This window comes from Arvicola amphibius, chromosome 12 (genome assembly GCF_903992535.2).
Source record: "Arvicola amphibius chromosome 12, mArvAmp1.2, whole genome shotgun sequence".
In the NCBI taxonomy this organism is placed as follows: Eukaryota; Metazoa; Chordata; class Mammalia; order Rodentia; family Cricetidae; genus Arvicola; species Arvicola amphibius.
Genome location: NC_052058.2, coordinates 420696 through 436780, shown reverse-complemented (window position 1 = coordinate 436780; position 16085 = coordinate 420696).

Here is a 16085-nt window from a genome sequence, read left to right as displayed (position 1 = left end):
GAACTGCTAATCTTAGTTTCAATCTCCTTGGCATGAATGTTGGCTCAAGGCCAGCCCCTACCTTGGATATCAAGGTAGAAAGGGCAGTGTACACGGTAAGCTAAGCACCTTCTCTGTTGCTTTGAGTCACTGGGCTCCTCCTTGGCAACCCTGAATCATACACAGTCAAGAATGAGAATCTCCAGTTGACCCCGAGAACCTGTCCCAGACAGTCCAGAGCACCAGTCAGCCTGGAGGGCCCTTTCCGTCCCCAGCCCTGCCCCCTTGGTGGCAGCACCTGGTGTTTTTGCCTGAGCAGTCCGCCAGTTTTCACACCACTGTCACCGTAAGACTAGAGGAACAAAAACAAAGGATGTGACAAATTTGTCCTTTTCTCTTTCATAATTAACCAAAATATCACAGCATGTAGCAAAACACGGCTCCTAATTAACAGACAGGCGAGAGGTGATTAAGAAAAAATGCCATAGCCCCTTCTCAATAGTCCTCCCATGCCTGACTCCCCCTCCCACCCAGCAGCACCCCCATGTTCCTCCCATCTCAGTAATTATATTTGCAAGAAAGAATGATATTCTGGTCAGATATGACAGACAGAAAAAGACCAATCCCCAGTGAGGCAATTAATATTTCACACCTGCCAAAGGGAAGTGGCAATGAAGTGGGGGGGGGATTCTGGAAAGGGGATTACATTGTCACCAGGCCAGGATTTGCAAAGGCCAAATGGGGACAGTCTTTCTGTTGGGCCTCAAGGATGGGCAAGCCAGGCTAGCACAGCAGACAGGCTGTCAGAGCGTGTGTGGAATGAGGGTCAGGGAAGTCACTGGGAATCTGTGCTGTTGGTCTTTTGTTGTGTAGCTCATGATGCATGAAAGGGTGACATACAGAATCGTCAGAGGTGAAGAAGAGTCAAGGGAGGAGTGAGCAGAAACTTCTAATTCCAGCCCCCAGTGCCACAGAAGCATAGGTATTCCCCTGGTCCACCTGACAGTCACACAGAACCCTGTGCCTCCTGCTCCCCAGGAGCACAGAAGCACATGTACACACATACACACACTTCTCTGTGTACAGACACTCCTGTGCACTAACATAGCCATTTCCAAACTAAGCAATCACCTAACAGTTTCCATCCTATTAATAACTCACAGTGGGTACTAACCTTCAACAAGAGTTGCAGAGGAGACAAGCTGTGCTTAAACCAGAGCAAGCAGTGATGACTACAGTCTGGAAAGGAAGGGGAGAGAAGTGAGGTAGAAGGAGGCTGGATAACAGCACCAAAATAGAAGCTCTCATGCAACACAACACAGTAGGATGACTGTAATTTACAATAATTTATTACATATTTTATAAAGAGCTATAAGAGACTGAAGGCTCTCAACAGTAAAAAATAACACATGTTTAAGGAAATGGAAATGCTAATAATCTTCATTTGATTATAATATTTTGCATGCATATATTAGCTTACTACATTGTATCCATAAATATGACAATTATTATGTCAATTTAAAAATATAAAAAATGTACATAAGTTAAAATAAATAGTGCATATGTGGCCCAGTGTGAAAGGCGGTCACAGTAGGAAGAGCACAGGCTTTGGCGACCTACATAGGTACAGCTCCATGTGACCCCTTTCACAATGAAATTCTGAGGTCTTGGACTCATTGTTTAATAAACCACAATAACTTCAGCTGCATAAGGGCAAACATTCCTTCACTTACTCTACTCAACCACTCAGGGGAAAGTAACCAGTGAGTAGATGCCATGGGGCAGGCATTATACCAGGCCCTACAGAGAGTGTTGGTTACTCCATGCAAGGTCTGCCTTCATACAACTTATAGTCTGGCAGGTGGGTGCTGGAAGGAGACCAGAAAGAGGCCCTGCTGTAGGACATCAGGGGGCATAAGAGGCTTGGATCAGGGTGGTGGCTGAGACGACAGAGAGAAGGGACAAGTTATATATTGGTGAGCAGTATCAATGGGCTTGCTGGCAGTCTGGGTATTAGAGGAGAAGGTAGGGAGAAATGGGGACTTCTACTGCAAGATCTAGAAACAGAATAGAAAAGAGAGGGTCCTTAGCACAACACCCAGCACACCCTGGGGTCCAAATTTGGACCAGCATCAAACTTGGCTAGCTGAGATGGTGCATCTTCTTACAACATTCTGGCCAGAACTTCAAACAAAAATTTCAGAAAACCCTACTAAGTACTCAGAGACTATCCACAATTGTATCAGACAGTAATCTTGAAATTTAACCATTATTTTAGTTTTTACAGGATCCCATAGAAATAACATCACCCCATGACAGTTGGAAGTAATTATAGAAAATTATGTCACCTCTCCCAAAAAAGTTTGTCCTCAGAATTAGAGACATTTATTATGGGTTGGTTATAAGTGGTATAGGGTTGGAGGTGGAAATGAAGTAGGCTCAGGAATTTCTTTTGAAAAAAAAGGGGGGGATGGATGGGATGAGATAATAGGTAGATTATTACTTGTGAACTATTATTTATAGACAACTTACATTGGTATAGATTCTTATATATTGATACAAATTCAAATTGTATTTGTTATATTGAATATGCTCCTATTTCTGTTTACAATATTGGTACACCTATGCAAAGTTATTTTGTCATATTGTGTACATGCATATTTCTACCTCTGCTTAAGATATCTTGTATATTGATGCAATTTTAGGATACATTTACCATATTACACTATTTATCATATTGCACTATAATTTCTACCTCTGATCAAGATTATTATTTTATGTTTTGAGATCATTGTCCTCATTTTCTGCTCATTTGTTTAAAGATTATTTAATTTTTTAATATGAAGCCTTAGTCTTTAAGCTATATACATATTAAGAATTACAGGTCAACAGTCATCCATGTTTGTCATAATTAGACTAGTTAGGCTCTTTAGATGCATGGAGATTGTACTCCACATAGATAGGTAATCTTCAAACACTTCAAAGAACTATAAAATACAGCATTTAAAAGACTTAGGATACTGTTGACATGAGACACAATTGCTCCTGGCAGCACCGATCTATTCCTGAAAGAATGCTGGACACCAAAACACTCCACTTGGAGCTTGTTTTCTTCTCAGCAAGACTGGCCTTTGGGCAATGTAGTGAGGTGCTGCGGGCAGGCCTGTTTCTCATCCCACCCGGCTCCGGCAGGGCTAGCTTTGCACCCGAAATAACAACACACAAATTGTATTCTTTTAAATACTGCCTGGCCCATTATTTTCAGCCTCTTACTCACATCTTGATTAACCCATATCTAATAATCTGTGTAGCACCATGAAGTGGTGCCTTACCGTTTAGTTTCTAGCATACGTCCATCTTGGGCTGGAGCTTCATCGCATCTGGCTGTAGAGGCAGGGCAATTGTCTGAGCCATCTACCTCACTTCCTTCTTCCTGTTCTGTCTACTCCACCCACCTATTTTCTAACCTATTAGGCCAAGCAGTTTTCTTTATTAATTAACCAATGAAATCAACAGATTGATAGAAGACCCGCCTCCATCATTTCCCCTTTTTCTGTTTAAACAAAAAGGAAAGGCTTTAACTTTAACATAGTAAAATTACATATAACAAAACAGTTATCATGCAAAAATTACAGTTACAATATTTATATCTACTTTATCTTTTATCATAACTAAGGAAAACTATAACTATCTATCTATTCTTCAACTCCATCAAAGACTCCAAAAAGATATAATATTACCTAGGTAAACAAGAAGTAAGCTACTTCCAAAACTCTAAAAATGACAGAGACATCTCGCTGCCTGGACAATCACCCAAAGTTCTTTTGTACTGTTGGGGCATCCATCTTCGGCCTACAGGCCCATAGTTTCCAGCAGACATTTCCACATAGCAGGAAATTTTGAAGGCAGTTCAGTCACTTTCTGCTGTGTCCTGCAGAATGTCTCACAGACTCTTTCATGAATCAGGAACCCCGAGAAATCATCTCACTTTTAGACAACTTCAGCAGTCCTCTCTCTGAGGGTTCTTTGTGTCCAGTTTATGCCAATAGTCCAGGCAAGAGCAGTTTCTTGTCAAAATGGCTATCAAACTCCATAAGTAGCCTCTTCGATGCCCATCTTCCTCTTGAAGTAGCTGGTGCTGCCAGAGGCAGACGTGTCTCATTGTCATGAAAAACCCTAAGTTATTAAAACATTAAATGCCATATTTTGCAGTCTTTGAAAGGTATGAAGAATGTCTATCTAACTGAAATATATCTATATATCTAGAAAATCTAACTAACATGATTACAAGCTTGACTATTATTGATGACTATCCATTAACAACCTATATACATTACATTTTTAAATTGAACTACACAATCACAATACATTAATCAGTATCAGAAATACATATACATATAACAAAATAGACCTTAAATTTCTATCAATAAGGCAAAATTTATACCAATGTAAATTATTCATATCTGTATCATCTCCCCCTTTAAATGTAAAAGAACATTTATAAACAATATTTGGGAATATGGGCGCAGTTATCTCTCTCCAAACTGCTTCCTGCTGAATGGGGACGCTGTTAATCAGATCTTTCATGGTGTAACCTGTGTGCCAGGTTCATCTCAGTCATCAGTTGGGTGAAGTAATTTTCTGAAGGTGTTCACAGCAACCTTTCAGGAGGTCGTGGTCTATCATACCATATTGGGATGATAGCAATCCAATGGTTCTCATTTTCTGTAAAAATAAAAGAAAAACCTCTTTTCCAAAGTATCATATCCTTAGATCCAAATTCTGAAGTCAAGGTATTTTCAAGATATCTTTCTTGGATTAGTTCAGCAGCATTTTTAAACAAATATATTTTAGCAGCTGTTGCTCCTTCCTCAGCATTCAAACAATTCAAAGAGAGCATAATAGTACACAGTATCAAGGTTCTCTGTGTATTTTCCATCTTTATGCGGCTTTATTTTAACCTCTATTTCATTTATTTTTTACTTTTACTTTTTGAGACAGGTTCTCTGTATATCTTTGTCCTGGAATAACTCTATAGACCAGGCTGTCCTTGAACTCAGAGGTCTACTTGCCCCTGCTTCCCACATGCTGGGATTAAAGGTGTATGCTACCACACCTTGAACTCACAGAGATCTTTCTGTATCTGTCTCCCAAGCATTCGGATTAAAGGTGTGTCCTGCCACACCTTGAAGTCACAGAGGTCAATCTACCTCTGCCTCCCAAGTGTTGGGATTAAAGGTGTGTACCACCACAACAAACTACTTCCTTTTTCTTTCTTTCTCTTTTTTAAACTGTAAGAACTTTAACTTTTAGCCTACATGTATTTTTAACTCACTGTAAACCATTTAGAGGTTTTCTTTGTCTTTGAATCTCTCTTTACTGTACATCTCTCTTCTTCTGACCACACGAGTCTTTAATTTACCAAACAATATCAGTAGGACTAAAGCCGTGACTTTGGCGGCTGGATCCAGCCCTTTCCTTAGCTTTCCAGCCTCATGGCAGAGGTACTTGGTAGAGCCATTTTTATTACCACAACTCTGTGGCGTTTCAAGGTCCCTGCCAGCAAGCAAGCTGCAACATTCTTCTCAAAGACCACATTCAAATGCTCTGTACGTAGTCGGACCGCCTGCCAGAAAGAGTTAGAGTTTGCCCTGGCAGTATGGACCAGAACACCAGCATTTTAAAATGGCACAGGTTTTTTCCTGCTATGGCTGAAAACTGAAAAACATGCGGTCGGCTTTTCATCAACACCGTTTAAGTGTTTTGTGGCAGGACCTCTTAATGAGCTGCAGGGTTTTGCAGCTAAAGCTAAGTCAGGAAACCTCTCTTAGATGAGAGCGCTTGCCTCTAGTGAGCAGAGCCAGACCCAAGAAATTGCTGCTACCAAGAAAACATGCTTTACTCTATTCTTTCTCAAGCTTTCTCAGGCTTTCTGTGGATTCAGTTATCCACGTTGGGCGCCATTCTGTAGTGGGGAGCTGTGGGCAGGCTTGCTTCTCGTCCTGCCCGGCTCTCGGCCACTGGCTAGCTTTACCCAAAATAATTACATAGAAACTGTATTCTTTTAAATACTGCCTGGCCCATTATTTTCAGCCTCTTACTCACATCTTGATTAACCCATATCTAATAATCTGTGTAGCACCATGAAGTGGTGCCTTACCGTTTAGTTTCTAGCATACGTCCATCTTGGGCTGGAGCTTCATCGCATCTGGCTGTAGAGGCAGGGCAATTGTCTGAGCCATCTACCTCACTTCCTTCTTCCTGTTCTGTCTACTCCACCCACCTATTTTCTAACCTATTAGGCCAAGCAGTTTTCTTTATTAATTAACCAATGAAATCAACAGATTGATAGAAGACCCGCCTCCATCAGGGCAAAGAACTGTTCCTGCCTCAACTACTCACAAAATGCACAATGTCAAAACTGGAAAAGGAGGATACAAGCAAAAAGCCTGCCAAATCTTGCCAAGTCAGGGTAAGATGGTTTTTCAAATTTTCCTGCCTCTGAAAATGGTCTGTCGGATACTCTAGGCCTTAGTCAAAGTTGGTTACCCCAACAATGCAAATGAGACATTGGGTGATTGCCCAGGTAGTCAGTTGTCTCTGTCATTTCTTGTACCTTTTGGAAGTTGCCTGGTTGTACTTCCTGTTTACTCAAGTAATATTATTTCCCTTCTCAGGTCTTTGATGGGGTTGAAGACTAGATAGTCATAGTTACTTTCCTCTCATGACTTAGTCAAACCATTTTTAGTGTAAAACTTAGACTCCTTGGGATAGGATAACTATTAAAACATTTAGCCTATGTTTCTTGTTTGATGTTGTTCATGCTGGTTGTAATTCTAATTTTTATATATGGCTTTGCCTCTTTTCCATGGAAAATACTTGATATTTGTTCTTACTGTGTATAGTTTTGTAGTAGGCTTAGAACTCTCTTATTTAGACAAAAGGGAGAGGTGTTATGGGAACTCCTTCAGCCAATAGCCTTTCAGATACTGGTCCACTTTGAGCATGGTCTCACGTACTATATGTGCAGATGAAAAGTGTGTGCTGCCCTGTTTGATGCTGGATTCAGTTCCAGCTCCCAGTGTATGCAAAGGACTATAGATCGCTATCCTTACTGTGAGTTTATCCCCAAATAAATAAACCTTTGTTATACTCCATTCTGGGTGATTGTGGAATCACAACTATAGGACACAGGCAAATTTGAGCAAGGTTTCTGGGACTTGCGACAGAGCAATAATGATAGCTTTCCGGAGGCTTTGAATTACCCACTTCCAAGGAGGGACGTGAGGTGTCATGGGGATGGAAGAGGAAAGGGTCAGGAGTTTCTGATGGAGGCAGGAAGAAAATGGACCAAATAAGTTTGGAGGTAGGAACCCTGAATCAACAGACTTGAGAATCTCTGTTCAAGTTGTATGTATGAGGATTCTACTTTAAAAACAGGTAATGGGCATGTGGATTTTTAAATTTAAATAGAACTAAACCCAGATCCTCAAAAATCAATACCTCCTGCTGCTTCATGTCTATGAATTTCCTCCCCATATGGAGTCACTCAGCAGGATCACTTTGAACTCCAAAGCCTCTGGGAGGCTGCCCTAAAGCTTGCAAAAGACTAGGGGGAGAGCTACCTAGCTACAGTCTGTCACCTCCTGGAGAGTTTTCTAAAAGGACAATCCATCCAATGGCCCTTGGGATTTGTCTTTTAACACTTCTACACTAAACAATCTGCTCGGTTTTCAGGCCCTGTTCTCCACTACAGCTGTGTCCCTAAACTTAAGCTTCATAGGTGATGGCTCCATCCTAGTACTCTGACACCCTCGCCTCTGACTTCTGACCTCCAAAGTATGTAGAAAAGGCCCAGCCACTGAGAAGGGGAAGAGGGTAGAAAGAGCACTTCTGAGAGTCCTGCCTTCACAGTCTTGCACCCATTAATTCTTTCTAACTCAAGGATTCTCTGTTTGACAGCTGAGCTTCCCTGGATCAGTTTTAGAGATTCATAAGGTAAAACTATTTTAGTCATTGTATGACAGTTTGTTCTTTTTGCTGCATGGACATTTACACTGGTGTTTCAAAGGTAATGGTTAACATTGTCCACACCACACAAATTACATAGTATGTTGTCATTTCTGCTTCTTCTTCCTTCTTCATCTTCTTCCTCCTTCACCCCCTCCTCTTCTTGCCATACATTCACAGTTTCCAAAACCATTTTTATTTATGAATGCCTTTTATGCACCAGTGGAAATAATTAATTTTTATTAAATCTCAGCCTTTCAGTACACATCTTTTTAATATGCCGTGTGACCAGCCAGGAAGTAACAAGTGACATTTCTACTGCAAACAGTAAACCAATCCTCATCCCAAGGGACCACTAGACTTGAGCTGCAGGAGACACTTCATTCCTTTTTGAAAGCCAGATTAATGAGCTTTAGTCCTTCAGATTTGTGACTTTGGTAGAAATTACCTCAAAAGTAAACTTTGTCATTTTAGAGAAAACAATTGATAAACTTGTGGCCCATGTTACTAATCATGCTTTTGCATTAAAAAATAAATAATGCTTTTGGAAAGTATGTGTTCCCCACCATCAACCTGTGAGCATTTCTCAATACTGGAATTGTCCTTGATGATGTCAGTGGTGACTGTAATTAATCTGCTCTGCATTTGTTTTTGTTTGTTATTGTTGTTGTTTTAATTATCTTGTATAGCATTTGGAAAACCTAATAACTCAGCTAAGTCACATTTTTCAAATCTTGCTACATGACCCACAAGATGTGATCGAAGAACCATGGCAATGGACAAACTAAGAGCAGATTTTCAGATAAAACATCCAGTGGTATAAAAGGCTCTAACTCCACATTGTAAAGAAACTTCAAGAGTAGCTTCCATGGAAGTGAAGTGCAGTATCAAAAGTGTACTGCTGAGCCATGCATACCTGTAATCCCAGGACTCCGGAGACAGAGGTAGGGTTATCAAGGACAGCCTGATTCTTACCACAGCTCACTTTTCCCCACCAGTCTCTTCTCTCTTAGGCCTGGCATTCTAGGGTTTCCTCTGTGTCTCAACCCCAGGATCAAGTTTTTAATCCCCAAATGCCAGTCAGAAACTTCTTGAATCCCTTCCGGTGATTTCTCTCATAGCGACAGAGAAGAGCCTGTCTTGCTGTGCATCAGTTCTCACTAAACCTTCTCTAGCGCTATCTCTGTCACTATTTTAAAAATTAGTTTTTCATGTGGACGTTTTACTTGCTTAAATGCTGAGCCACACACAGTCTACCACCACCAACAACAATAACAATTGTTCCTATAAATATATGTCTTCCTTTAATATCATTTTGTCCTTAGAAAAGTAACTTTTCCGGTCTTATTCACATGCATGAACAATTAAAATCATCTTTGCTGAACTACTGTGAGATATGAATGAGACAATGATGTGAACCAGAGACTCCACATCTGCAAAGCTGCTCTTCACATCTTGTTCTACACCGTAAAACTTTCCAGTTGGGTTTACCTGCTAGAATTCATTAGCTACAGACCCCAGAGTCCAGGAGGAGAAAGAGGCTGGAAGACATGTCACTCTCCCACACGCACATACATGCACAAGTGCACATACATGATTTGACTACACCTCCAGGGAAGCATGCTAGGTCAGCTAATACAGTGGCAAAAGAGACAATCCTTCACATATCCAGAGATGCCTGGCCACTGCCCTTGGTGGCGTTTCTTTAATAGCCATAGCTTTATAAAAGTTTTTTCTCACTTAAGTTGTCCTGAATTATCTTTTCTGGTGTCTTATTCATTTCCTGCTGAGACCTTGACTTAAAAGTTGTAAAATACTGGTTTATGTGTCTTTAACCATAAAGGGGGGGGGGGCTTTTCTTTATAATGCAATGTATTCTAGGACCATTGGGCACACAGCTCCTGGACTGCCTTTCCAGGGACGTAAGAGAACACAGATTTTATTCCACTCAATGCAGTTTTATTCTCAGCATCACTCAAGTTCCAGACATTACACCTAGAAAAGTTTGGAAAGAAGCCTGAGGAATAATTCTGCCTGGAAAGGGAGCAGAGCTTGTTCCTGTGTACACTTCCATGCCTTCTGTCTCCCTTCTTAAGAGTTCTCTTCCTGCAGGTCAAATGTACTAGTGTGACTGTGTTAAGCAACTTTTCTACATCCCTACGTCATAAATAATGTCTTTTACTCCCAAACACTTCTCTTAAAGCACTTATCTATCTTTTAGTTTGTAGTATTCAGTGTGATTCAACTTATTTATCTAGTACTTATTTTATGCTGAGCCAAAGTCTGACACCAAATGATACAAGGAAAAAATATGCTTCAAGGGAGTTCACACTCCAGTCAGAGACAGGAATATAAATATTTCTGATGCAGGGGAATGGTAATGTTAATGGGAGTTTATTCAGAACTCTATGGATTTGGGTGAAAAGAAACACTGTAGAAACATCTGGATAGATGTTGGAAAATAAAAATTTTGGGCGATGTCAAGGTGGCTCATCAGGTTAAGGCACATGTCACCAAGCCTAACAAACTTCAGTTTGATCTCCTAGACCAACGTGGTAGAAGAGGGACCTGCAAGCTGTCCTCCAATTTCTACAAGAATGCTGTGGCATGTACCTCTCTACTCTTCAAGTAAGTAAACAAATGTAATTTTAAAAAAGAAGAGGAAATTGTGTGTGGGGGGGTGTGTTGTATGTTTTAAAGGAAGTCTAAAAGAAGAAAAATGAAGAATGTTGGAAAGATGGCATTCTCCTCTAAGGTATAGGTTGGGGAGAGTGGGCACCCAGCCTAATACGAGAAATGCAGCACACAGGCAGGTACATCCTACACGGCATCCATCATAGAGCAGTCACTGGAGCAGCTAGGCTATGTCCTTGATACACACCCCACCTGATGATGACTGCAGAGATGGTCAGGACCTGGGAGGGACCAAGTCTGGACCTCAGATTCTAATAATGAAGACCAGTACAATGACCCGGACAGCCAGACAGGACCATCACGAATCAAAGGCTGGACAAAAGCCCAGATCAGCCTCATGTGGAAGAGGTTGGATCCAAGATATCCTTCTCTTGGTAGCTTCACAAGGTCTTGAACACCCCTCTCCTGCACAACTCAGATGATGATCCGGGGCCTGAGGACTAGAGACAGGGAGAAGCATAACAAAGACTGAGAGTCTACCCAGAAAGAATGAATCACCCTTAGCACTGGCAAGATGGTAGATGATCACTTCAGCTGGCTGCCTCATAAACAATTTATCCTGGTAAACAAAGAAAGGTCAAGGATCTGAGGATCTAAAGATAAAACTATGAGAAATTTCAGGGAGATAAAAGGCACTAGAAACAGAATAGGCTACATTAGTGAGGTATTTAGAGTAGCCTAGTAATATCTGCATTTTTGGCAAGGATCAGTGGTATCTTTCAGACACTACATAATCTGTTTGAGCCATGACAAACATCATGAACACTTTCAGAAGTCTCACCAAGGTGAGTGTGGCTGTTGGGGGTAGAAAGTTGAGAAGAGATCAGGCAGAGACAAAATAATGTTAGGACAGTATGGGGTCACCTTAGTCATTTTGCATGCACATACAAATGTACACATATGCACTCACTGACACACACATGCATACAAATACATGTACATACATACATTTGCACATACACACTAAAGCACTAACACACACATATACACACATATATGCGCAGTTTGAGATGAGCAAACAGCATCGTAGCTCAAACTATAGAATTCAGACACTATTGAAGAATTCTTAAAACTTCACAAATATTTTAACCTTTGCTTTATATTGAATTTATTCATGTGGAGTTGGGGGTGTATCGTGGTGCTCATATGGAGGTCAGAGAACAACCTGTAGGAGTTGATTCTCTCCTTCCACTATGTGGACACCACAGACCAAAGCGTCAGACTTGACAGCAAGTCCCTTCACCTACTGAGCCACCACACTGATGTTCTTGTCTTTAATGGGACCAGCTGTGGCTTTCTAGTTCCCCTGTGTACCAACTTGTTCATTCAGTCCTCTTGCTATACCCATCAACTCACAAAGCTGATGAATCTACTCAAATGTCCACTGACAAGTCTTTCAGATGAAGATTCCAGGCAGAGGACTCCATAGCAAGGAAGCAGTAGTCCTCAGTCAGGAGTGGGGAGCAGATTCTTAGAGAAGCTAGAGGGGCTATCTGAAACCAAGGGACTTTAACATGCTCTGATTTGGAATTAATTCTTTCCTCTTGTTTAAACTTACCAGGAAACAACCAGCTAGGATTTCAGACTGTACTCATTCTCCATACAGTAGCTGACACCTTCAAGGGAAGTTTGTAGGCCAAGACAATGTGACCCAAAAGAATAAAACTACTTTAAAAGACTCAACATAGTGTAGAGAACCCTGATGGCTGTTTGGCCTCAAGAGGGAGGGAGTGGGGGTGTGGGTGGAGGGGAGGGGAGGGAAGCGGGAGGAGGAGGGGAGGAGATGGCAATTTTTAATAAAAAAATAAATAAACTGGAAAAAAAATAAAAGAAAGAAGAAAAACCAAGCAGTTGCCTTTCTTGAAACATGGGTAATTGGAAAAAAAATGAACTGAAATTTAAATAAAACTAAAAGAACTTCCTTGGAAGGGAACAGAAAGTAAGTAGATAAAAGATAGAAAAGATGCCTTATGTTATACGTAAGCGCTAACACTAATTTCCAAAGAATAGGGTCTAATAGGATGAAGTGAAAAAAATGAAAGGCAGGGAATATTGAGTAAGGAGCGCGAAAGACAAAAGACCTCATATCAAAAGACCTTCATGAGTGGCAAGAAGAAATAAAACAAACTAACAAATGTAGTTTAGTATGACTACAAAACATACAGAGAGATACAGAAAAAAATTTTCAGACGGAAAAAAAAACATTGTCCAAAGGGGAAAGCTCATAATTGACTAAACTTCTGAGCAGTGTATTAGATATAGGAAATCATAGAAAAATAGCTTCGGAACATTGAAAGATGTTGAACCCAGAATTTCATATCCAGCCAAACTATTATTTATATCCAGAAACGCCATGAGGAATGGCTATTAAATGCCACAAAGATGTTTGGAGGCGTGTGAGGTCACAAAAGGTTTGAATCATAAAATCTCATTTAGCAAACTCTTAGACGTATGTCAATAAAAAGCAATAAATCTAGAAAAGCGCCTTAAGATAACTATGATGAAAAATGATTGTATTAGTAAAGTTTACTATTGTCTAAAAAATAAAGGATCAAAAAAGGTTAAGAAAAAAGTTAAAGAATATTTATAACTCCCAACCGCAAACTTTAGACAACCAAGGTAAAGAAACATTAAGTGTAGGTCTTAAATTAGAGATAATAACCCAATAATAAAAATAGAAAATAAAACTTTCAATATAAAAATATTTGAATTTTCCAATGAAAACCAAAAAATGCAAAAAATAATATAAAACTAAATGGAAACATAAAACAATTTAACAGAAATAGTTAACCACTGTGTAATATTACAGTGCACATAAAGCAATGTATCTGGATGTGAGAGTGATCTGGCTGTGACATCTGTCACCCTATTTCTCCAAGGTTAACTTGGCTGATCTGGGTGACTAGGCAGTACCTCCTTCCTTCCTCACTACTCTATGTGCCCTTCTTAAAAGATGTACACTCCATAGATGCAGACAACCTGCTCCAAATAAAGGAGGAACTGTCTTCAGACAAGGGTGTAGCAGTAGCTGCACTCCCCTGCAAACATGCTCTCAAAGGATTTATCTGACCAAATAAAACGCAGAAACTCTCTCTCAAACTAAGTATGGGAGTGCTGCATTAGTAGACAAATGAACAGAGAAAAGGAGAAAGAGAAATAGACCTGAGCAAGCAGGAAGTTTTATTATACCAAAAAGGTAATATCTCAAATCATTGGAGAAAATATAGATATTTTCAACAAGGATGTGGGCAATAATCAGGAAAAAGGATAAACCTGAAATCAAACCTTACATACAACCTCTGAGTAAATCACAAATAGATCAGAGATTTTGGTGCGTAAAGGAAATCATAGCAGTATTAGAGAATCTTGACATCATGATTGGGAAAGCTTCTCATTAGGATTCACAATCCAAAATCAATAGTAAATCTTAATTAATATAACAACATCTAAAATTTGACTGATCTTGGCTAAAATCACTATAACCAAAGTAAAAAAAAAAAGACACTATATGCTGGGAAAATAATTGCAATGCATACCATAATATAAAGACTAATTCACCTACTGTGTAAACAATTCATAGAAATTAAGGGACAACAACAAGAGGAAAGCTTGCAAATGGTTCTTAAATGTGTAAAAAGAGAAATAAAATAAAGGCTGGGAAATCTATGACAACGCATTTGCAACTGCAAGATTGGCAAAATTCCAAGCACTTTGAAGAGCATTCTGTGGCAAGGAATTTAAAAAGTTATAAAGTTATCTATTAGAGTATCACTTATGACAAAATATTAGCATTACCATTATGGATATTTCATTGATCATCTTTCTTACAATAATGTAACATGTTATGACTTCTACTCAAAAATATATTCTGGAAATCTGACCATTTTACAGAAATATTCTCACCTATATGGATAAACAGTGATTTATTCTGCCAATCTGCTATGCTTACATAAATTGCAGACTGTTCCTAGTATTATATCACAAATAACATTATAGTGGGTAACTTTATAAATATTTTGCTTCATGTTTTTAGGTCTTCCAAGTATATTAATTAGTGAATGAAAGGTTAAATACAGGCATAATAGTGTTACGTATTATTCTTATTCTAGTTTTATCCCCATTGCTGTGATAAGTCTCTTAACAAAAGCAGCTTAGACAAGGAAAGGGTTTATTTTCAGCTTACAGGTTAAAATTCATCATCAAGGGAGATCAGGGCAGGGACAAAGCAGAAAACAGACAAATGCCGCTGGCTGGGTTTTTCACTGGCTCTGGCCTAGCTAGTTTTCTCATATAGCCTAGGACCACTAGCCCAGAAATGGTAACAACCACAGTGGGCAAGGTCTTCCTACATCAATTAACCATCAAGAAATTCCCGTTGCCCACAGACCGCTCTGATCTAGCGATTCTTAAGTCAAGGTTTGCCTTTCAGATGATCCAAGGCTGTGTCAAGTTGACCACTGGCTCTAAACAGGACAGTGCTCAACCTTGTTTGGTATTTTACTTTTTGTAAAGTATTTATAAGGATCAAAAATCAAGACTAAATGAAAAGTATAGAGAAGTTTCCTTCCTTATCTTTACTGTTATATCCTTATTTTAACTCATTCTGTGCAGGGAAATAATTTCGCTGTCCTCTGGTTTGTCCTCGTTACCTTATTTTTGTTTAATTTTGCCTTTTTGAGATGGGGTTTCTAATTGACCTGAGACTTGAGAAATAGACTAAGTTGTCTGGCTAGAAAACCAAAGGATTGACTTGTCTCTGCCTCTCCAGCTGCGGCATTACAAAGATGCTCTACCTTGCTTAGATTTTTTTTTATGTGGGTTCTGTTCTGGTGATCAAGATCAGGTCTTTTACCAACTGAGCTGGTATCCAATCCAAGGTCTTATTTTCTCCCCCACTATCTCAATCCCCACTAAATACAGGCTTAGGAGGACAGTGTTTAATGAATTATTCTTGGTTGGATGTGACACTTCCTTTTTACTCCTGATTTCTACTCCTCTCCTTCATCTCAGCTCCTCTATGGACCCTTTCCAGTCTTCTTTTGGAAGATTTAAATACTTTCTATATTCTGTTTAAATTAACATTGTCATTTTAGCCAGATTTCTCTCTTCTAGAGATTACAGTACATGCTTACTTTAATATTCCAGTTAAGTATAGAAGCTTTACAACTATCGGGCTTCTTTATTAGTCCCCTTGACTGACTTGCATGTTTTAACTGTTTTTACATTGTAACCTCACATACTGAATACTCTGCCAGATAACGGTATCAATTTTATTTTGAATGATAACTGTAGTTCAGGTGTTCAAACATGTGAGCCTGCAGAATCCATTTTTAACAAACCACAACAACAGGAATGCAAGGGGCAGAATATAGGAGAGGCAGTCTGGGTACAGGGCTATAAAT